Source organism: Nelusetta ayraudi, unplaced genomic scaffold (genome assembly GCF_046127955.1).
Source record: "Nelusetta ayraudi isolate G7.1 ecotype Tasmania unplaced genomic scaffold, CSIRO-AGI_Nayr_v1 ptg000053l, whole genome shotgun sequence".
Taxonomy (NCBI): Eukaryota; Metazoa; Chordata; class Actinopteri; order Tetraodontiformes; family Monacanthidae; genus Nelusetta; species Nelusetta ayraudi.
In genome coordinates, this window is record NW_027466103.1 from 1,130,385 (window position 1) to 1,153,900 (window position 23,516).

Consider the following 23,516-nt stretch of genomic DNA (forward strand, 5'->3'; position numbering starts at 1 on the left):
ATGTTATTGAACAGTAAAAATTGAAACAAAACAAAAAAAATCAGAGCGAGAGAGAGAGAGATACTTAATTTTAAAACCGGAAGTTAACACGCTTGCCATTGAACTAAGCGCTGACTTTCTCAGTGGACTCTCGCAGTAAGTACGGCAACACGGGCGCAATGAAAATGTAGAAGCGGCTGGCTTGACTGCGCTAGGACGAACGGCGGCTCACTTGACCGCAGTAACAACAACTACAACAACATGCCCTCCCTCCCTGTTAGAATGTGAATAAACGGGTGTGGAGTCAATCAGTCATTCCCATGGCAGGATAGGCCAACATGGCAGGATATGGTCAACTTTCATAAAACAAACAAAAACGCTGATTCATGATGAACAAATATTAGCCAGCCAGCTAACATTTATCCAACGCTAGCTAGCTAGCTGGCTAGCAGGACAAATAAACAAAATTGGGGGGACAACAGCGTTTCCCCTCCACCTCTCCAGCCCACATCACAAACAAATAACTTACCTTTCCCCTTTGCAAGTTTTTCTTGCAAGGTTTTCTTTTCCTTCCGTTTTTCCGCACCGCTGGGATAACTCCTTTTTGATGCCATTATGGTGTCTGTTTGTTTTTAATCCTCTCGCTAACGGGAACGAATGGTAGCTGTCAATCATTCACATCATACCTGTCGGCGTCGCCGGCCCGCAACGTCACAACCTGCGTGACAGTGCGGCAAGCCCCCAGAGTCCAAGATGGCGTTCCATTCCTTTCAATGAAGTTGCTCACCCAGCGCATGGCTCCCAAAATGTTTTTGACTTCCGCATTGTTGGGATAATAGAGCATGCGCAGTTGTGTCAGTGTGGAGACCGTCACTGACAGACGTGCGCTCATGAACCGTACAAAATTCCACGTGGAAATGAATGTATTTTTTACGGAACAACTGACGATTGTTGTTTTGAAATTTTATAAATAATGATGATGATGATGATGATGATGATTATTATTATTATTATTATTATTATTATTATTATTATTATTATTATTATTATTATTAATAATAATAATAATAATAATAATAATAATAATAATAATAATAATAATAATATAATAATAATATACTATTATTTGTGTATTAAACAAGTGAGCAATGAACTGAATAATAAATAATAATTCTTTGAAGCAACTCTCTATGGACCATAACAGCACTGCCACACATATTTTTTAATTAATAACCTCTTTGGAAAGCAGACAAAGTAATGAAATGATTGGTCTATTTATTTCATCAGAACTAAAAAATAAGAAATAAAAACTGAACGATCTTGAAAGTTCCTCCCTTTCTCTTGCACCTGTCGACCGGTCAACTTTTGGCTTATCTGCAGTGGCCGAGAAAATGCTGACCTGTGCTGCAATTAACTGTGTCACCCGATCAACAGGCAAAGGGTGCAAAGGACCCACGTTACTTCGGTTAGAATGATTAATGAAATGACTGTAAGGCACTTTTATGCCACTGACGTTTTTACGTACGTACGTCCGTGTGTGTGTAGCGAACACAAATTTGCAAATATTTTGTCGTCCTCATGGAATTAAACAGCACACCATGTTAATTTATCAGCGAGTGCTCTCTCTTTTCATGCAATTCATCACGCTTAACATGTAATGCTGAATCATGAAAGCCATGGAGCAAAAAATAATAATTACATAAACCACGAGTGAAATAAAATGTGTCATTCATTCAATAAAGATTTCATTCATTCATCTTCTATACCCGCTTATTCATATTCAGGGTCCCAGCTATCCCAGCTGTCTTAGGGCGAAGGCAGGGTGACACCCTGGACAAGTTGCCAGTTCATCGCAGGGCCACAGAGAGACAAACAACCATTCACACTCACATGCACACCTACGGACAATTTAGAATGTTCAATTGACCTCACGTGCATGTTTTTGGAGTGTGGGAGGAAGCCGGAGAACCCGGACAGAACCCACGCAGACACAGGGAGAACATGCAAACTCCACACAGAAAGGTCCCAGACCCGGGCCCCGGAATTGAACCTACAAGCTTCTTGCTGTGAGTGTCGCCCCCAACCATTTTTAGTTTCTTCAAATCAAGTAAGAGCATGTCTACCAAACAAAAGGTAAGTGAGACAGGTGTCAGAGATCTTGGAAAAAGACAGTTTTCTAGTGATTCAGGAGCCATGCGACAGCCATATTGTGTCTAATGGAGATGTAGAGGTCACAAATGATGTAGAGATCACCAATGATGAAGAGGTCACAAATGATGAAGAGGTCAGAGCAACAATGAAGGGATTGATTGTTCAGTTAACATGTTCAATGTTAAAATATTCACATGAAAAAAACCTGAAAATCGTTACGGCAGACGTAAAAATGTTTTTGTAAGAAAGTGTTGAAAGTTATCTTGAAATCATTTATGAGGATACTCATTATAATATTGATGAAGTGTTGTTGTTTCATGTTTTGTTGGCTGTTTCAAGGGTTTATTTAATTTGTTGTGACACAATCTAAGGTTCAATTTGTAAAGAAATAAAAGTTCTTGTGAAAAAAGATAGTGGTCAAAGTGATTGATATTTGTGTTTGTGTTTTTTGTAGTCTTGTCTGGATTTGTCCTGTTCGTTTCTGGTCTGTGTTTGTGTTCCCACTCTTGGCCTTCACCTTGTCGTGGTGAGTGGGCTTTTAACTAAGACAGGCCAATTATATATATTGTGTGAAGCCAGCAAAACAGTCATTATTATGAGAATTACAACTGAAGCACACTAAATAATACACCATAAATCACATTTTGCTTTTCTGTTATTAATCTAATGTGTGTTATGTCAAGCCTCCACAGTGGCGTGCTGCAGTCAGGATGAGACGAACAAGGTGAATGGATGGACGGATTGATGAGCCCAGCGAGCCTCCACCATCCACAGACAAGCCAGTCCCATTTTCCACCCAGAAGGATGTCTCTTCCATCTATCTTTGCCTGCCAGGGAAATGCAACCAAACATAGTAATTACAGATGGTGTTGTCTCTGTTAAAGTGACACATGAAAAAAACAAAAACAAAAAACAAAATATGTTTTGTGATTCATGTTCATGACAATAACAATCAAACAGATTTTCTTCATTCTTCCAATGAGTTTCGCAAACAAACATGGAATTTTCCCTGGATCATACTAATACGTTTGTATATTATATAAAGGAAATTATAAAAGTCATTAACACATTTGTGGTGGTTTTATATTTAAGGAGATAGTCAAACGTAAACACGTCCAGTGTTACACTGTAGAATGGACATGTAAATGATTACAACTTTCTTGACTACTCTGCTTGTACACAAGTAAACGGGGTCCTGTTTTTCAGTCAATAAATACTGTTCAGAACCGAAATGATGAGTATGTCATCTGTGAAAGAGTAAAAAGCATGTTGGAGGCCAGATTTAGCACTTGGCCTACCACCTTAGCACAGTAGTACAGGAAATTAGTCTACAAACAATGGACATTGTCATACGCAATGCCCATACAATGACACTGTCCCCTTAATACTATGCTTTAGAGCAGGGGTGTCCAAACTACGGCCCACGTGCCAACTCCGGCCCGCAGTCCATTTTTAATTGGCCCGCAACAAATGTTATCAATAGAATATGGCCCGCAAGTCAACTTTTGACTGAGTGTATTGCACTTCTTCAGTTTAACACCAGGGGGAGCTGCTCAACACTGAGTGCAATGCAGTTCCCACTTTAAGTGAGTAAAAAATATATTCCACAGTACCCGTGTGTTAATAAGCATGCATGTGCAGGTACACACGCGACAAATATCAATAATGCGCATTAATTCTGTCACTACCCTGCTTTTGCGCACCACTTTCTTAGATGCGTTTTTCTTGTTAACACAGAGTGCACACCGCTGTGCACAGCGTACACACTGCACACGCAAAGTCAGCTGATCTCATCTGATGCAGATTTCCTCCTTGATCAAGTGACATTTGTCAGGATTTTTGACACGAGTGGCGTCGGATCAGCACCGCAGCTGGATGGCCCGGTTTACACGCCCAGCGCAGCTGACACTCACCAGAATAATGCAGCACTCCTGTTATTAAGTCCAGTTCAGTCTGTTAATGTTGACAACCGTTTCAAACGAACGTTAATAGCTGTGTTGCTAAGCCTAATAACTTAAATAACAAGCTTGAAATTTACCCGTCCCATTTTTCCCTTTATTGTTTTTTCTCTGTACTGTAAATCTTATGTCTAAGAAGAAATCTGAGGCTGCTGTTCTGAAAATGAGCTACCAAAGCTTTTTCTGAATAAATCAATAAAGATCCATTTATGGAAAGCTGTGATGAAGGCAGTTTTGTCTTTAATTATATTCAACAGTATAACATATTTGACCACTTTTAATTGATTTTTCTAACTTTAAAACACTAAAGTTAGGGCTGTATACCTAATTTCTAGTAAGTGGCCCAGCCCCTCCTATATTTTTATGTATGTGGCCCTCAGTGAAAAAAGTTTGGACACCCCTGAGTTAGATCCATTCCAAGAACGCTCCATGCCTCCTTCACCACAACTGGATGCAACACAGGTGCAGCTGTCTTGATCTTGTTGCTGCGCTGACATTGGGGACACTCCACAACCTTTAAAACAAGCTGTTGTGTAGACTATGACAATCATTTCAATTCTTAGACACTACTGTATACTGCACTTTTAAAGCAATATGTGATTTAGCACATGACTCGCTTAAATACTTGACTGATTGTTTTGTGGGTTTTTTTTCCTTGGGAGTTCACCAGAACCAGAGAGCAAATGGTGAAAAATGCCTACTCCTTGTGACTTTATTAAGAAAGTCTTCTGTCACCCCCCCCCCACCCCCCCAAAAAAAATATTATTGAATGATTTTAGGGGTATGCCATGCGCTAAATCAGAACAGTCAAGCATTCCTGTCCATTCATTAATAACTCAGTCAAGAGCTCTCACCCATTTTTTAACATCCTCGCACAAAGTCCCCCAATGACACGATGCCAGAACCTTTTCCAGGGTTCTCCTTGTGCCCAAGTGACCAGCATTATCGTGGCACTCATGAAGGATGTCTCGCAGGTGCTTCTGGTCCATCACCACCGGTCAGGGCTTTCCTTTCCAGTTGAAAAACAACTGATCATCTATTGCAGCAGGAAAAAACACAACATCCTTTTCACATAGAATAGCTACAATGGTACATTGACACTGAAGCTTCAGTAAATGGAACTGCATTAAAATGTTGCAAACATAGGTCGACATGAACAGCTAATTGCGAGCATAGAACAAAGTTCCATTGCACTACTGAAGGGAGGTCCTAAATATTCATCAAAATATTACCTGTAAGACCATTAGCTATATAAAAGCTATACATTGAAAAGGGTTACTTACATATTTTTACACAACAATCAATGAAGAGCAGAACGGATGGCTTTTACAAAAGAACTATCAATAATAAGAATGATAAAAAAAAAAAAAAAGCTGAAAAGAACAAGCGACCTTGAGTCATATTTTAACTTGATCTACTGAACTTTGAATAGGCGCCGTGTGTTAATGAGAAAATAAAACTCACTCGCCATTGATGAAATGCTTTTTTGACTCCCTCCGAATCATCCGTTTTCTATTCCGCTCATTGTTGGAATTATGTGTGTGCGTGATATGTTTTGTGTTTTATGTAATTCTACATACTTCTACGAAATGTTTTACATAATTCTATGTAAAACATTTCGTTTTCCATTGTCCCACTGTCCATTTTTTTGCTCTTACTAACGCTTCCCAAACAACTCTCCTCACTCTCCATACATAGGGTTTAAGAGATTAAAGCAGTGGTCTTCTGTTAAGATTATATTTGCTTCTTTCTCCCAGGCACTTTTGACATATAATGTTGATGTCTTTTTGTGTGATTGTAGGCAGGAGTATATTCTGGAGACCACTTTATTATGAATTTTACCTTTATATGCACTTATTAGAATATCGATGAGGTCTGTGTCACCCTTTTTTTTTTATTAGAATTTGATATTTTTATTAAAGTGATGCCGAAGCTGCAAAGTCAGCAAGTCTTGTTTGTCTAGATTGTGGTTTGCTTGTAGTTGTTGGAAACTGTCAAGGCCTGAGACAGATGTAATTACACAGTATGAAGTAATGCCTCTACGAGTCAGCTCTTTAAATCTCAAGTCAAGTTGTGCTGGTTTGAAATCTCTATCATGTTCGACCCATCTTAATAACCGAGATTTTTTTTCCAGGTGCGCTTTGCTCATCTCTTTGTACCAAATATTTAGGGGAGTTGTTATAACATCACATAGGTTATTAGAGTATATAGTCTTGAAAGCTTTGTCACCCAGCAGAGATTGAAGTGGGATATCTAGTTGGTCAAATTCTAGCTCCTTCCATTTTGCATCGTAACCCACCCTGTACCAGTAGACTATATACTGCAGTTGTGCTGCTTTATAGAAGTCCTCCAAGCATGGGAGTGACATCCCTCCCTGTTAAGTGTAATGTTTTGTAGCGTACCCTTGGTTTCTTGTTCTGCCATATGAATCTAGAAATGATCCGATTCCATTCACTGAATTTCTTATTGGATATTTCTACAGGTAGCGATTGGAGTAGAAATAACAATTGTGGTAAAATAACCATTTTTTAAGTATCTTTTCGGTTGTAAAAATCAAGTACTAGGGGGGTCCAACTGTCCAGATCATTTTTAATTTTGGTCGTGATGCTACCGTAGTTTACACTATATAAATCTTTGGGGGTCTTGGGAATATGAAGACCTAGGTATTTCAAAATTCTGGTTTTCCATTTAAATTTAAAGGACTTACGTATGTTTTCTTGAGGTATGTAATTCAAAGTAAGAGTTTGAGTTTTCTCTATGTTCAATTTGTATCCCGAATATGAACCACATTGGTCGAAGGAGGGCATTCATTTAGGGAGACTGGTATCCGGGTCGGATAAAGTCACCAGGATGTCATCTGCATATAAACATGTCTTATATTCTTTCCCCTTGAATAGTATTCCCATGATTTCTGGGTCTTCCCTAATCTTTTGAACAAGTAGCTCTATAAATAGAGCAAACAAGATGGGGCTCAGTGGGCAGCCCTGTCAGCAACCCCTCTCCAAACAGATTGTACCTGAAAGACTGCCATTTATTCTGATCCGGGCCACAGGTGAATTTTAAACATTTTATAACTGTATTGTTAAAGCCAAAACGTTGCAGGACCAGGTATAAAAATTCCCATAGAACAGAGTCAAAAGCTTTTTCTGTGTCAAAGCTAATTGCTAAGGACATTGTGTTTCCTTTGCTCATTATATGTAACAGATGTATAGCTCGCCTAACATTGTCTTGTGTTTGTCTATTTTTAACAAAACCTGTCTGGTCCGTGTCAATTAGGTCAGGGATAATATTTTCTAGTGTGTTGACAATAATTGAAGTGAAAATTTTATAATCAGTGTTTAAAACTGAGATAGGTCTGTATGAGCTGCAATCTGTCCTAGCTTTCCCTGGTTTCAGTATTACAGATAATATGGCCTGTTTCCAAGATGGTGGGGTCTCGCCACCTTTTAAGACATAGGTAAAACAATTTAATAAATAGCAGTGGGGTCAGAGAGTACCTAAAAGTCTTATACCATTCTGCTGGTAGTCCATCTCCCCCGGCTGCTTTGCTTGTTTTCAGTTTAGAAATTGCCTTGTCGACCTCTGCATTTGTAATCTCTGTAGTTAAGCACTTATTTTGTTCTGTGACAATAGATGGCAGGTCTAGGGATTTCAAAAAATTGATTGACTGTTACTGCTTCTGCTAATTCGGGTTGAGTGTATAAATTCCTGTAGTATGATTCAAAAGACTTATGTATTGCTTCTGGCTTATAACACATCTGGTTGGTGACCGGGTCCTTTACTTTATATATGGATCTTCCAGACTGTTGTTTTTTAAGTCTCCAGGCTAAGAGTTTTTTTAGCACGGGGTCCATTTTCATAGTGGGTTTGTTTGATATACTTAAGTGTAAGTTCCTCCTGGTCGTTCAGTTTCTTATTTAGTTCTGATTTTACTACGGTTATTTGTTCCAATAAGGTGGGGTCGTTAGTCTCTACATGCTTCCGTTCCAGTGAGTCTAATTTACTTGTCAAGTCGTTAAGGTGTTTAAGTTTTTCTTTTTTCCTTTGTGATGCCCAACTTATAATCTTTCCACGCAACGCAATACTGCTTTTCCAGCATCCCATAAAATACTCTGTGACGTCACTGTGCTACCGTTAAGGTCTGTATATTCCTTAATTTCTTTCCTAATGTAATCTTCAAATCGGGTGTCATTTAATAGGGAGGTGTTGAGTCTCCAAATAGTGTTTTTGTGTGGGACACCTACATTTATTTTCACATATACACCTGAGTGATCTGATATGTCGCCAACACCAATTCTACAATCTAAAACCCTGTGTCTGTCTGTTCTGAACATAAAGAAATAATCGATCCTCGAGTAAACTGAATGAGGGTGAGAGTAAAAAGTCAATTGTTTAGTGGATGGATGAAAATCCCTCCATACATCAAACATACCAATCCTTTTAATCATCTTCTTAATATTTAGTGACTCAGGATTTGTTTTCTTTGTCGGGTTTGATGAGTCTAGAGTGGGATGCAGCTGTACATTCCAAGGGGACTCGTGTCACGCAAAGCCTATTCCGACCTGGCGATCCTGTTTGAATCCATTAGCAACCAGCTACATTACCCCGGGCAGCTTCACGGGTACAGGTGGATGTATGCTAAATGCAGAGAAAATGGACTGCGTGTGAGAAAAGAGTCTGTGCGTTTGGTTTTGAAGGAGCTGGATCCAAGAGGAGTGTCATTAAGGCAAGCGGGGCGTCTCAGATGCAGGAATTACTTCTCAAACTTCTCAACTTCATCTGGCACCTGGACTCATATGATGAACTGAAGCCATATGGTATTTGTGTGAATGGATGTATCGATGGCTTTTCAAGAAAAATAATCTGGCTCAATGCTTACACAACAAGTAGTGACCCAAAAGTAATTGGAGGGTGCTACATAGAAACGGTACAGCGTTTTGGGGGGTGCCCTAGAGTTGTTCGAGGCGACCTTGGAACCGAAAATGGCCATGTTAGAGGCTTCCAGCGTTTCCTCGTCCCTGTTCAACCAGACGACACCCTCGATAGTTACTTGGAGGGGGCCAGCACCGCCAATCAAATAATTGAATATTGGTGGGGTTTCCTGCGTGGCCAGCGCATGGAGTTCTGGTTAGCCTTGTTTTCAGACCTCAGAGACAACGGGCATTTTGATGGCGAGTTTCTGGACAAAAGTCTCCTGCAGTTTTGTTGTATGGGCCTCTATACAGGTGAGTTCATGAATAATGTTTTATTTTCATTTTGTGCGCATGTGTATGTGAGTGAGAGAGAGGGGAGGGAGGACAGAAACGGGAAAGGGGGTGTTGGGAAGAAAGACAGACAGAGACGGGAGGAAAGGAAAAAGAATGCTAAAGAGAAGGGGTAGCACAGGGAAAGGAACAGAGATGGAAGGGGAGAGAGATGGAACAGAAGGGTAGAAACAGAGAGGATAAGAGATGGGGAGAAAGAGGGGGGGGGGAGGGATGAACAGAGACAGGGAGGGAGAAAGAGGGGGGTTGCTCATGTATGAATGCTGTAATTTAGTGTTTTATTTATGTTCTGCTGGCACAGCTCTTCCTAAATGTATACATTTTCAACAGGATGAGTTGGATGACACTGCACAGTTGTGGAATGCACACAACATCAGGCCATCAAGAAACCTGAACGTCCCCATCGGTCGGCCTAATGTGATGCATGCTGTTCCTGAACTTTACCGAACAACAGATTTTCTCTCCCCTGTTGAAGATGAACACATTCAACTGTGCAAAAATGAATGTGTCTTTCGGCTGGCTGTACCATGTAATCCAGATATTTATGAACTCTGTATCATCTTTATGGCTGAGTCCCATCTTGCTCCACCAACAGATCCGTATCAGGCTGTGAACTTGTATTTGCACCTAAGAGAGGCCATCACTGCATCTCTCTAAACCACCCGACCCTCTCCACAGGATGGACACTTATTCCACTGCAGTGCGCCTCCCCCTGACCCTATCCAGAGAATGGACACTAAATTGTTGTGAACCTCCTGTTATTTTGTGTATTGTTAAATCTCTAGTGTTCCTTTTAAAAATACACAGGGATATTGGTTATTTACTGCATTCCTTTGTTTCTGTTATTACGCAATCCTTACGGTGATGCTATTTACTGAATTTACTTTTTGACCTGAAGGTCGTGTGTGCAAAGAGCTGTTAAATAAAAGTAGCCATGTGAAAGAACTTAACTATGTTCAGAACAAAGTTGTTGAAACATTGAGAAACACAGAAGCACAAGGTTACTTTAAAATTTACTTTAATTATTCTTCACTTCCATGAATTAATGAACATTAACGTGACTCTTTAAAGTCAACAATTCCTGAAGAATTAAACCGGTGCTTGGTTAGAGTAAACAGATGGACCTGTAAGCAGTCATTTTCAAAACAACATTTTCACTTTCAACAACAAAAAAAAAAACACCCTCATAAAACACTGCTGAAGCATTTACTATTCTGTAACACAGGTGTAACTATGGAAGCAAATAGTTACCATAATCCAAATAAAAATGCAATAGCAGAAATGCTTTTAAATTTTAAGAACGGAGCTGCATTATTTGACTCATAATTAAAATGGTTAATAAGTCATTCAATCTGCATTTTCATTTTCTTCTTCAAGACTGCTCATTCTTGTACTTAATTCAAATGAAAAAGGAAAACACATTTGAGATTTAATTTTCAAAACATGCACCAGCAAAGAGTTACCAAGATTCAATATGAAATGTAAAATTCAAAAATGAAAAAGCAATAGCAGAATGCTTTTTCATTTTAAGAACAAAACTGCATTATTTGACTCATAATTAAAATCATTAATAAATATTCCTATATGCATTTTCATTTTCTTATTCGTGTCGCACCTTTTATGCCACAATCAAAAAGAAAACTGAGGGCATTGCTTTTTAATTTTCGTGGTCCTGCCCTGCACAAGAGTTACCACAACTCGAAAACGAAATCGCAATCTCAAAGTAAGCGCGCGGCACAGGAAAGTGACTTCAGCAGCTCTCCACCTCCTCTGTGGGTATGGCGGTATGACGCCAAGTGTCATTTGCCTCCTGTTATGTGTAAATTCTAATGTTTGTGAATTTAAGAAAGATATATATATATAAATATATATATATATATATATATATATATATATATATATTTTTTTTTATTTAAAAAGAAATGAAAAGAAAAAAAAGGTATGGCGGTATGACACCACTTTGCCATCGTTACTTCTTTCACGTCATTGAAGTTGCCGGTAATCGAGATTTAAATCGCCGAAAAACGTGGACCACTGACAGATCTCGCACCAGCATCTGCCACCAGTCGACGGATTGATCTGTTGCTTCGCATCCTTCGTTGGATGGACTGGTGGCCGACGCCGAACGGAAGCAATGATCCGTTGCATCGCATCCTGCGACGGATGGACTGGTGGCCGACGCCAAACAGCTGTTCCTCCACCCATGTAACAAATAGCTTTAGCTTTGATGTTGTGCTGGTGCATCAAGGTGTTCCATAACTGACAACAGGTTGGCTAGGGCAACCTTGTTTGCGTCCGTATCTGGGACGGCAGAATACCTGCTCAACTCGGTCCTGAGCATCACATTCAGATACACTATTCAACTCCACCTGGGAAGCTAAATCCAGCAGGGTTTGAACAATTGTGTCAATGTGCGCCATGCTCAAATCTGTCCGACCAACGAGATCCGTCAGTGGTCCACGTTTTTCGGCGATTTAAATCTCGTTTACCGGCAACTTCAATGACGTGAAAAGTAACGATGGCAAAGTGGTGTCATACTGCTATACCTTTTTTTTGTTTTGTTTTGTTTTTTTAAATATACAGTATATATATATACATTTATTAAATTCACAAACATTAGAATTTACACATAACAGGAGGCAAATGACACTTGGCGTCATACCGCCATACCCACAGCGGAGGTGGAGAGCTGCTGACGTCACTTTCCTGCACCGCGCACTTACTTTGAGATTGCGATTTCGTTTTCGAGTTGTGGTAACTCTTGTGCAGGGCAGGACCACGAAAATTAAAAAGCAATGCTCTCAGTTTTCTTTTTGATTGTGTCATAAAAGATGCGACACGAATAAGAAAATGAAAATGCATTTAGGAATATTTATTAATGATTTTAATTATGAGCATTCTGCTATTGCATTTTCATTTTTGAATTTTACATTTCATATTGAATTTTGGTAACTCTTTGCTGGTGCATGTTTTGAAAATTAAATCTCAAATGTGTTTTCCTTCATTTGAATTAAGTACAAGAATGAGCAGTCTTGAAGAAGAAAATGAAAATGCAGATTGAATGACTTATTAACCATTTTAATTATGAGTCAAATAATGCAGCTTCGTTCTTAAAATGAAAACGCATTTCTGTTATTATATTCTTATTTTAATTTGGATTATGGTAACTGCTTCCATATAAAACAAATACATCCATAAATATATACAATGTGAGAATTGTTTCTTGCAAAAGCTGTACTTCAACCCATGACCATCGATAAAAGTGTACACATCTAATCGTAAACAATCTGCTGCAACCTGAATTTCCACTTCTGTGTCTATAAACCAGTCACAGCTTGACTGATGGCTCTGAAGAAGCAGTTTCCATCAGCCTCTACATTCTCATTTGTACACGGCGAACCTAATGGGCCTTTGCAATCAGAAATTGGAAAACTCGCACGGTCCAAATGAATCTTCAAGTTTTTGCTAAGGTCTAAACAAACATCAACATCAAGGGGAGAGAAGTTACACTCTTCATTGGTCACAGCACTGACAAACTCTACGTCAGAATTATCCATGTCAAAGTGAGGAGTTTTGCTCTTCTGAAGTGACTCACTGTTGCCAGCTGGTGCTGGAATTTTAAACCGTGACCGGTTTCGCCTCGATGAAAAGAACCATGCAGAACCTTGGCTAAGCTAATACCAGTGCCATGATCTGCCACTGCATCTTCACTAGTACTAACTGATGATGGATCACAAATCACATGTGCGAGGCGTAGAACGAGCGGAGCAGTCAAAGGCAACAGGAGAAGAAAGAAAAGCCTCCTTAGCTTAGTTGATCTTCTGTGTTGCCTCCTGGACGGTGCTGGCCTCCTCTGGCTTGGTGCTGGCAACCACGGGAGCCACAGGAACCACGGGCACAGCTCTGGTCATCTGTGGCGTCGCCTCCACCTGATTAAAATGAGAAAGATGTGATTTTATGCCAATAAACATAGAAAGGAAAACACTAGGCTTTACACGGTCACGATTTTTGTGCCAATCACCGATCCAATCACGTTAGAGGCAATAAATACTTGTTTCTGTACACCCCTTGCCTTCTCACAAGCACCGTCGAAAGTTGTTTGCTTTAGCATCCGTTTCAGAGTTTGCTTTTCTTTTTCTTTCTCCGCGCTGCGTTTCTTGAACTCGACATGCTCCTCCGTGTGTATCTTTTCCAAGTGCCTGATTAAATTTGTGGTGTTGAATTTTTTTACCAAAGTTCCCCCGCGAGGTACTGTAGCGTTGCATATATTGCAGATTCAAAGAAACTTTATTGTCCGTCACATAGCGACAGTACTCAAAACAGGAAGAGGCACGAAGACGAAAATGAAGGTTTTTGAATCATGAATCATTAGCTCTCGGTGTTATGCCCCGGCCTAGGGGGAACCAGGACACAACATAAAGGCTCCCCCCCCCTTCTCCCAGCTCTCAAATTAGACAAAGGTGCTTCGTCCACAGGATGGTTTTTATTAAACGTCACCATCATTGCACTGGCGTCAGGGAGGGCATGGCCAAAACAACAAACAAAATGGCTCTCTTATGGATCTTACCTATGAAGAAAACAATCAAATAAATGACAGTCAAACTAACCTCCTTCACTAAAACACAGGAGAAAAGGGTCACAACACAAATGGCTTCCCTCCCCTACGGGCTACGTGGACACAAAGGGAACTGAAATAGATTACAAAACAGAATTGATGGCTGAACACAGAATGCTGCTGCTGCGGCACATGGCCTCTGGTTGGGAGCTGGGAGAAGGACAAAGAGACCGAGGTGTTGAAGTCCTCCTCCTTAAATATTGGCACCAGCCAATCACCTTTCCGCACCTGGACCAAGCAAAAAAAAGGAAACACAGGATCTACTGCGCCATCTAGTGCCCAAACGGACACACAGCAGACAAAAGGAACTGACAACAATGTAAACCCAAATCTATACATTTACATAACACTCGGATACAAACAAATAAACATGTCGATGCTGTGAAACTACTTTGGAGGAAATGAGACAGATTAAAAAAGTTTCAACACGACCATGACGTCATTGATCGGATCGGTGATTCATGACATGACGCCCGATCATGAACGTTTCAAAAAATGCCAAATATCGGCCGATCCGATACAGCCGATAAGATCGGTGTAAAGCCTAGAAAACACACACAGGTGATGAAGTGGAAATGAATAAGTACAAACCTGCTGCACTGCTGTGACATTGCTGGAGGCAGACTCAGTCATGTGGACAGTTGAACGTGTTGCCCACACCTGCAAATACAAGGACACAAAGTAACGTTTAAAGAACTGCATTTATTGTCCTATCACAAAGATGCACACAATGAAATACACATATCCCAAATACCAACATGTCACTTGTTTGTTTTGGTTTTTGAGGCAACGCGTGCTGATCCACGTCTCAGGCTGGACATCTGGAAGAACATAAAGAAATTAATTCATAAACAAAGTAACACACTAATTAAACTGTACATGTACTGTACATATGTGATCTTGTGTTGATAATAGGGGTGGGGTGATACGGCTAACCCACGATTCGATACTGTGACGATATTTGGCCCACGATAATGACAACATCACGACACACGATATCTTCGATATCTTCGAAATTTTGCAGACGATATTGTCATAACCCGGCTCAAGAGTTATGACAATAATGGAAGGGACACTGCGGAGTGCAATTAATCAAAAGGTTTATTATAACAAAATAGATAATTGTAAGCAAAATAATGAAATATATGGTGTGTGTTTGTCAGTATTCATCAGTAATGTAAGTGTGGATGAGTGAATAATAGGATGTGGGGTGTTGTCAGGTGCAAAACAGAACAGAAGAAGCTGAGAGTCGGCCAGACGCCCATGGCTGCTGGATGGAGAATGTGGAAGAGACCGAGCGGCACACGCAGTCGGCCTTTTATCCTGCAGGGGGCATCGGCACAGGTGTCCTAATCGGAAGATGCCACTCCCACATCCACCGCTTTCCACCATTTCTAGAACGCAAGTAATGTTGTGTTGTTACAATATTCACCGTCATCATTATTGAATATTGATTCAGATTCCCTGACACTCAGTTACACAAAAAAAACAAAAACAGTATGGGGACAGCATATAGTGTTGTGTTCCTATCACCACTGATAACATGTTTGTTCCAACAGACTCCCACCCACCCTCAAGTTACAACTACCAGGGGAGTGTATCACTACCTATGCCTAGTACACAGCTCTACTCCCCAATAAAATCTTTCCATTCTGCCATGGTCTTTTTTGTATGAGGCTGTGGTGTCTCACTCATGGATAGTGTCCTGTAGCACTTCTGTCTGAATGACAGAGAGAAGGGTTGCCACACACTTTTGGATATGTGAGGTGCAGGGCATAGTAGTAACCCATCAGATGAAGCAGACCGTCACTCAAGTCTTCCTTGGCAAGCGTGGTGGCGGGAGTGGCTCCAAGACAGATGAGACAGCGGGTCCCATCAAACAGCAACACAGAGGTGCAGAAAGACCTCTTCTGCGAGTACATTGTGGGATCTTCTGTTGGCTAAAGAAAAAGAAGAAGGAAACGCCACATCCATGCATGGAACTATGAAGTGTTGAATGTGAGAAAATGCGAACAAACTTTCACCTGAATGACATGAAGCAGTGCCTCACTGGCATGTCCCAGCTTCTTCGGTGGTGGACTTGGTGAAGGAAAGAGTGTGGGGAGTGGCCTGAGCAGCGCGATGGAATATTCCACTGGAATAGAACAAATCAACTTTGAGTTCAAAGTTAGACTTCCTAAAAATGAGTCTTATTAGGTTTGTGTTGATCACAAAAAAAATCTTATTTTTTCAGCATGAAGAGTATTACCATTCTGCATCTATTCATTCAGCGCAACATAAACCATCCTATGTCCAAGGAAACAGCTACACAGTCAATTAGAGACACAGCAAAATGACTCACCTACATCCAGCGTTATGCGTGGCTTCATCACTTCATTTTTTTTCCAAACACCATAAAATTACACATTGGTGCAGAAGTCTTCCCATCTCTTTTTTAGTTCATCAATGAATTTTCTGTTGCCCTTATCCAGAATGCGCCGCAGCTCATTCATCGCCTATAATGCAAGTCAGTGTTAAAATCTGCAAAAATGCTTGCTTTTCATCATAAACCAAAACAAGTTAATCACTTACACGATAAAGATCCTTGACACATGAATATGCATCCAGGATCTTTGTTGGCCTTGTCCTGTTCTTTCAGAACATCACTATCAATGAAGGATCTTCTTGCTTGAAACTGCAGGTCAAGAATTTGGGAGACAGCATCTTGGTTGGGTTTTGGTTTCTTGTACAGCTCCTGCAGGGTCTGATAATGTCTGGCCTGTGCTGTCAGACCATCTTTGGCTGATGAAATGGAGGAGACAAATCAGTAAATCAGTCAAATGGATGCAGAATGAAGACACAGTTCCTGGCTTCATTCGGTGCAGTCTTGGTACGGTGGAATTCTCAGCCGAGAGGAAACCAGATCCAAAACATTATGAACAAGAGAGAAACAATAGACCCAATTAGGAAAAAAGAAAAAAAAAAGTGTTATGCTCGATGTTTTCAGAGCAAAGTAGGTAACCAATCGCATCTACACTAATAAGGGCCCAAATCCGTTTCCTCCTGAGAAAGTGTTCTGGTCCAGGAAAAAGGTCTCTCAAATCATCACGACGGAGGGTGTGGAGCAAGACTTCATCGATGTTGGCAGCTATAAAGACAGTCCAATCATAAACAAACCTTTTACACTTAACAACTCATACATTTTTTAACTAATGAATTTAATTCAACTTGACAAGTCAAACCAAGTTTGTTTTGTGCCAATTTCTGTTATCAGAATTAATTGTAAATGCAATTCAGTTTAGACATTTTGTCTCAAATTTGTAAAATACTTCTTTTTGAAATCAGTGTCAGCATACAGTTATTTTAATTACTTAGCGGACAAATCACAGTAATGGAAATTTTTTCATACCTACACATGACATACCATTTAAAATTGATACTGTGACATCATCCAGCTCATCCATTATTGGCCCCGGTTTGGATGTCCATTTAATTTCTCCTCAATCTGGCAGGGGAAAAAAATCATCATATTAAGGTCACAATTAGGACAAGCTGGCCTTCCGGCTCAAGATCCGTTTTTTTACAAAGCCCATCTGCCATGGATCCCAAAGTTCCCATGCAATTAAAAGTTGTGACACCTTATCTGAATGATAACCCTAGACAGCTCAACGGATTGCTAGTCATACAGACAACAATCAAAATTGGAGTGAAACTTGTAACCACAATGCCTGCAACATGGTGGTAATCAATAATCATCAAATACCAGTGTTCTTCGTGACAAAATGACAACATCTGATAGGATTGTGCCACCTTGAACTGCAATCAACTTAAATTTTGATAAAAACAAGCAAATTGTACCTAAACTACATCTTCAATCAATCCAATTTGAGCACCCTCTACCCCATAAACTGAAGATACTGCAATACAAACTTGGTAGTACAGTATTTCGTCATGCCACATATAACTAGGAATGATAATTGCTTGTTCACATGACTAGAATTGCAGTACATCAATCCAATACAAAATACACACTTGTGACACTTGTCATCAAGCTCATAAATCCATCGAGTCGAGATGAGCACGTGCACGGAGTCGGACTCCGTGAGTTCACATAAACAGAGCATTGCGTTTGCATAAATTATGCACGGCTATCGAGCTAGAAGCCGAGTCCGATTTGGTGCACACAACCACACTATAATGCCTCTCAATGTCCTAACCCATGCCACGCAACACAAACGTGAGGGACCGATTTGAGTTTCTCACGGGACCAGCAGTGAAGTCACAACCGTCGCCCCAAATGAAATGTCGCAGCAGGAGCCTGAGGATTTTCTGAGTCAACATGCTGATCAACAGGTAACGTAATGTTGGCTTCCTTGACGACATTAGACAACTCCCTGTTTATATTTTATTCATATTTTAGTACAAAGCCTCCTTGTTTTCTGATCTTTGACTTGTTCGGTTTTTGTTTTGACATTATGCTGTTAGTGTTTATTTCAAATTAACAAGAAGTACCGGTACGGATAGTAGGAAATTAATATAACACTTGCGTCAAACAAAGAATAACTAACTGTACATACCATGTCTACAGGAAGGAGCTGGTACATTAAGTGAGAATATTCAAGAATATTAAGAGAAGATATATTCAAGGTTGTCCTGAGGTCAACTGTACCAACCATTGCCAGAGCATATGGAGCAATTTGATGTTATTGTACAGTAAAAATGGAATATTGGAGCTGTTGGAAAAAAAAAAAAAAAGCCAACTTTAAGGCTTAATATCTCCAAAATGATACTGTACATATGCTTGATAATGACTGAGGATATAGTCAGGGTGTTCCTTAGGTCAACTGTACCAACCACTGACAGAAATTATGGAGCAAAGCAATGTTACTATACAGGAAAAAATTGAGTACTGGGCCCTTTTTGCCTGTTTGAAAAGCTAAAAAAAAAAAAAGGAAAACAACAACTTTGAGGCTTAATATCTCCAAAATGGTACATTAAATATGCCTTATAATGATTGAAGATATATTCAAGGTTGTCCTGAGGTCAACTGTACCAACCATTGACAGAGCTTATGGAGCAATTTGATGTTATTGTACAGTAAAAATGGAATATTGGAGCTGTCGCAAAACAAAACAAAAAGCCAACTTTAAGGCTTATTATCTCCAAAATGAAACAGTAATCAATCACATTTAGAAATCAAATGTTTCTAAATGTCAAGTCAGTAATGTCAAGTCAGTGCTTGATGTGTCATCAGCAGGCGTCGGCGTCAGGAATGGGGCATCGGCGGGTTTCGGGCGGAAACGCCAGGCGTTGGGAAGCGTTGGCGGGTGTCGGGGGCTCGTGGCCAGGTGGCGGACGTCACGGCAGGCAGTGGCCAGGTGGGCTCAGTCCCGCAAACGCTGCTTACAGCTTTAATTTTGTATTGCTTTGATAACATTGTTTAAGTTGAGTTTAAATTTACACTTTTTTTTTTCTTATCTGCTAATTGTTCAAAAATGCTGATGTTAATAGTGTGTTTGCACAGTAAATGTTATGGCACTTTAATTCATATGGCAGTACATTTAAAATAACTGGCCGTCAAGTTCCAGGAACTGACAAACTGCACTGAGTTGAGTGAGATTCTCCAAAGGAACTCCAGTATAAATGTGGACTTTACATTCTAGTCCCCTGTGAAGAAAAACCCAAAAGTGAACGTTTTTGTGCCTCACCCTTTCTAACTGGGACATTTGCAAGGGAACGCAGACTGGTTATGCATATTGAATATTCCTGCCTTTAGTGAGAGATCGGTGAGAAACAAGTTTTTGTGTCGTCCTGATAAAAGAAAAATGTTTCTGCTGTTACCTCAGAAATTGCCCGTTATTATTGTGGCTCAGGATTTTGGAGGTAGATTTTTTTTATTTTTCATAAGGAACAGGATAACAGAAATGCCCTGGCATTGGCAATAAGCTTTAATTTTGTATTTGCATTTTTTTTAACTTTAGATTTACATTAAAAATGTTTCTGTGTAAAGTGCTGATGTTAAGAGTTTGCACGATAAATGTTATGGTGCTTTCGTTTATATGGCAGAACATTTAAATTAAAGTGTATGAAAGACTTCTTTTAAATTCATTATTGGCTTTTGCGTATACAACGTGATTAATCGTGATTGATCAGGTAAATCATGCGATTAATTGCGATTAAAATTTTTAATCGTTGCTGTAGTGCCGCATCTGGGCCTAATCTTCTTTTCACAGGACAATAGGAATTTATTGCAGCACGGCCTTCCGATGAACCACGTTGGGAGGACGCAGAGGTGGTACCCGATTGGCTGTGATGCGACTCTTCTGATGATCAGATCTCATTTGGGGTCAGGAGAGACCGTAAAATACCCACTTTAGGAAAACACTTTCCCCACAAATCACAGGGGGGAGTCAGTCCAAGGGGACCTGGCGCCAGGAACGAGGGGTCCTGCTTGGAACTATCCCCAAAGTTTACGACTCTTATCTGCTCCAGGACATTCCTCAGCTTTGAACAACAACACCAGATGTTCATGAAGGACTCACATTTGCAAAATGTTAAAATGTTAAAAACTGTATTTTCTTCTCCACAGGGACACTTCAAACTCACGTATTCACAATTGTTGTCAAAATTAAAGCACAAATGGACTTTGAATGGTTTCCCTAGCTCAAGGTTTGGCCAACCCAGGATTCCATCCTGAAGGAGATGTACAATGGAACTTCAGGTGGAGCCACAGTGCCTTCAAGAGGCAGGAATAGGAAGTGCCTCTGGGGGGTTGATGTAGACTTGGATAAACGTTTCATCAGTTTATCTCCCTCTGCGTTACACAGTTAATTCTTTCCTTCCCACATTTCTCTTACATGCCCCATGCTACACTCTAACAACTTTCACTCTCATTAGGGTTACAACTATGGCACACTTGTGTCTTAGCTATCTCTAGCATTACACACATATACATATGCATATATATATATATATATATATATATATATATATATATATATATATATATATATATATATATATGTATATATATATATATATATATGTATATAGATTTGTTTATGCCTTTGTTACCCTGTTTCATTAAAATCTCATTTTCAGGTATGTGTGTTTAGATTAGGTTTACACATATGTTGATATATTTGGTACTTTATAATTAAGACGGTTCAATATGCTTGTAAAGATAATGTCGTTTCTATCTGCTTAGTTATTTCGTTTTCGTTCTTCCCTTCTTCTTAAGGTTGTCCCAGTTCAAAAAAAAGGGGCTATGTGATTGTGTTTATTCATCCTGTGCTTGTTTCAGTCATTGTCGGTTTTATTGATTTATTGATTTATCAGCAACGAAACCTACACTACATACATGCTCATCATACGCAACTGGTATAGGCGGACCTACCAGTTTTAGGGTCTGAACGGCCTCTTCATTGGCTCTCGGAGAGCGGGATACCACCCCCGTCCCGAAACTTTAAGCTAGTGAATTTCACTCTGCCGTTCAGAAATTTCTCATCCCTCGTTTTGTGAAGGCCTTGTTTTCGTTTGTTTTCCCTCTCGTACTTAGTTCGTTTTTGTCGTAATTGTTCATTTTTGTTTAAATCATTTTTGCCTCGGCATTAAGCCAACTCTTTGCTCAATTTAAGCGGCAGCTGACAGCCCTGAGACTCGTTCCGAGACCGCTACTTTCATTTTAATTTTTACCTTTTTCAATTTTTCCTTCCACAATCTCGAGACCGATTTTTGTCATTTTTCCTTTTTCTGTTTTTAATTGGCTCAACGTCGCGCCTTCAAAGTAACCGAGTAGTTTGTTTGATCACCGCACTTATCTCGGATTACGCAAAGAAGAGCGCACGTCGATGCCAGTGAAGACATCTCCCAGACAACAGCAGAACGGGCTTCCAGCGTCTGAGCTTGGTGCATCCATCTGAGCTCCCTGCGCGCTGCCGGACCCGAACGGCCCGGTACCATCTCCCAGGACCACCTTGGAGGACCATCAAGCAGCGATCTCCCAATCACCTGCGGGCCGACGCTCATCCAACGTAAGCCTCGTCACTCGCTTTTGTTCTGAAGTCTGGTATGCATCATAATAAATTTAGTCTTAAATTCTAAAGCCCGTAAACAGTCTGGTTGGCTGTTCCAACAGCCGATAGGTCATAATTTTTCTTTCCCTTTTATTTTGCTACTTTAGGTCTCAGTTTAGGGTCCGTTTCCAGTCACACACGCCTCACCATTAAGGTGAAACGGTACTGAGACTGATTCTAGTGTTTCTTGCTCACACTAACAACCAAGAGCAGGTGGTGCTCCGTAAATTTTCATATCAAATATTCTTTCCTCTGTTCCGAGAGTCGGTCCTTCCGTGGGAGCAGGGACGGCGTCGTCCCTGTCCCCTCGGAGTCCCTCTAGCGGTCAGAGTAAGAATTGCATGTAAAATCCATGTTTATATATTTGGCATTCCGTTTCATTCCTTAGGGAGTTTGATGGTTCAAATTAAACAATCCTCCTCCCTCCACTACATTGCCCAGCCCCAGTAAAAACATTTTTTTGGTGCCAGCATTTCGTGAGGCAGAAGTTGATTCATACTTCAGTGCCTTGGAGCGAATAGCTTCGCCACTCAACTGGCCAAGAGACATGTGGCCTGTCCTTCTCCAATGCAAGCGGGTGGGAAAAGCACAGGAGTTGGTGTCTGCTCTTTTCTTAGAAGACAGCCTGCAATATGATGTTGGAAAGGAAGCAATTTTTCCTGCTTATGAGCTTGTTCCTGAGCCCTACCGGCAAAAATTTAGGAACCATAGAAAATCTAGTGGTCAAACCTTTGTCGAGTTTGCATGGGAGAAAAGCAACCTCTTTGATAAATGGTGTGCAGCTAATGATGTCAAAAATGACTTTGAGTCACTCTGTGAGCTCGTTCTTTTAGAAGATTTTAAAGACTCTTTGCCAGAGAAGGTGGTAATGTTCTTGAATGAACAGAAAGTGTTGTCATTGTCCAAGGCTGCTGTCCTCGCAGATGAGTTTGTGTTGACCCACAAAAATGTCATCTCATCTTCCCCCCCGATCGGACAGGCCTTCTGCTTCTCGTCCCACAAGAGCCGAGTCTAGCCACCTCCAGCTTGAAAAGGCTAGAGGGAAGGGACTTCTGGTTTGGCCATAAAGCGGTAGACTGCGCGACACCAGGCCTCTCGACCATCCAGGGTAAAAACTCCCCGAAAACTTGAATAACTATTGGCAGATATCATATTAACTACAAAGTGATCAGGGGAACGTTGGAATGGGAAGGAAAACTCGATTCAACCAAAACAGAAACACGGTAACAGACAATATGGCGGAACTACCAGCTTGCTCTGAAACAGAGGGAGATGGCGAAACGAACTCCTCGTGACTGACGACGCGGAAAAGGGCTCGGACATAGAAATTATTAGCAAGGAGATACGGAATTTAAAAATGGAACCAAAAGAAGTCCTTTGCACGTTTGGAGAAACACTGAGGAACGACGTGGAAAAAGACTTGGACGACTTCAAACACGAAATAAATCAACAACTTGCGAAAGTCATCACCGAACAGGAGCTCCAGACCGGCAAG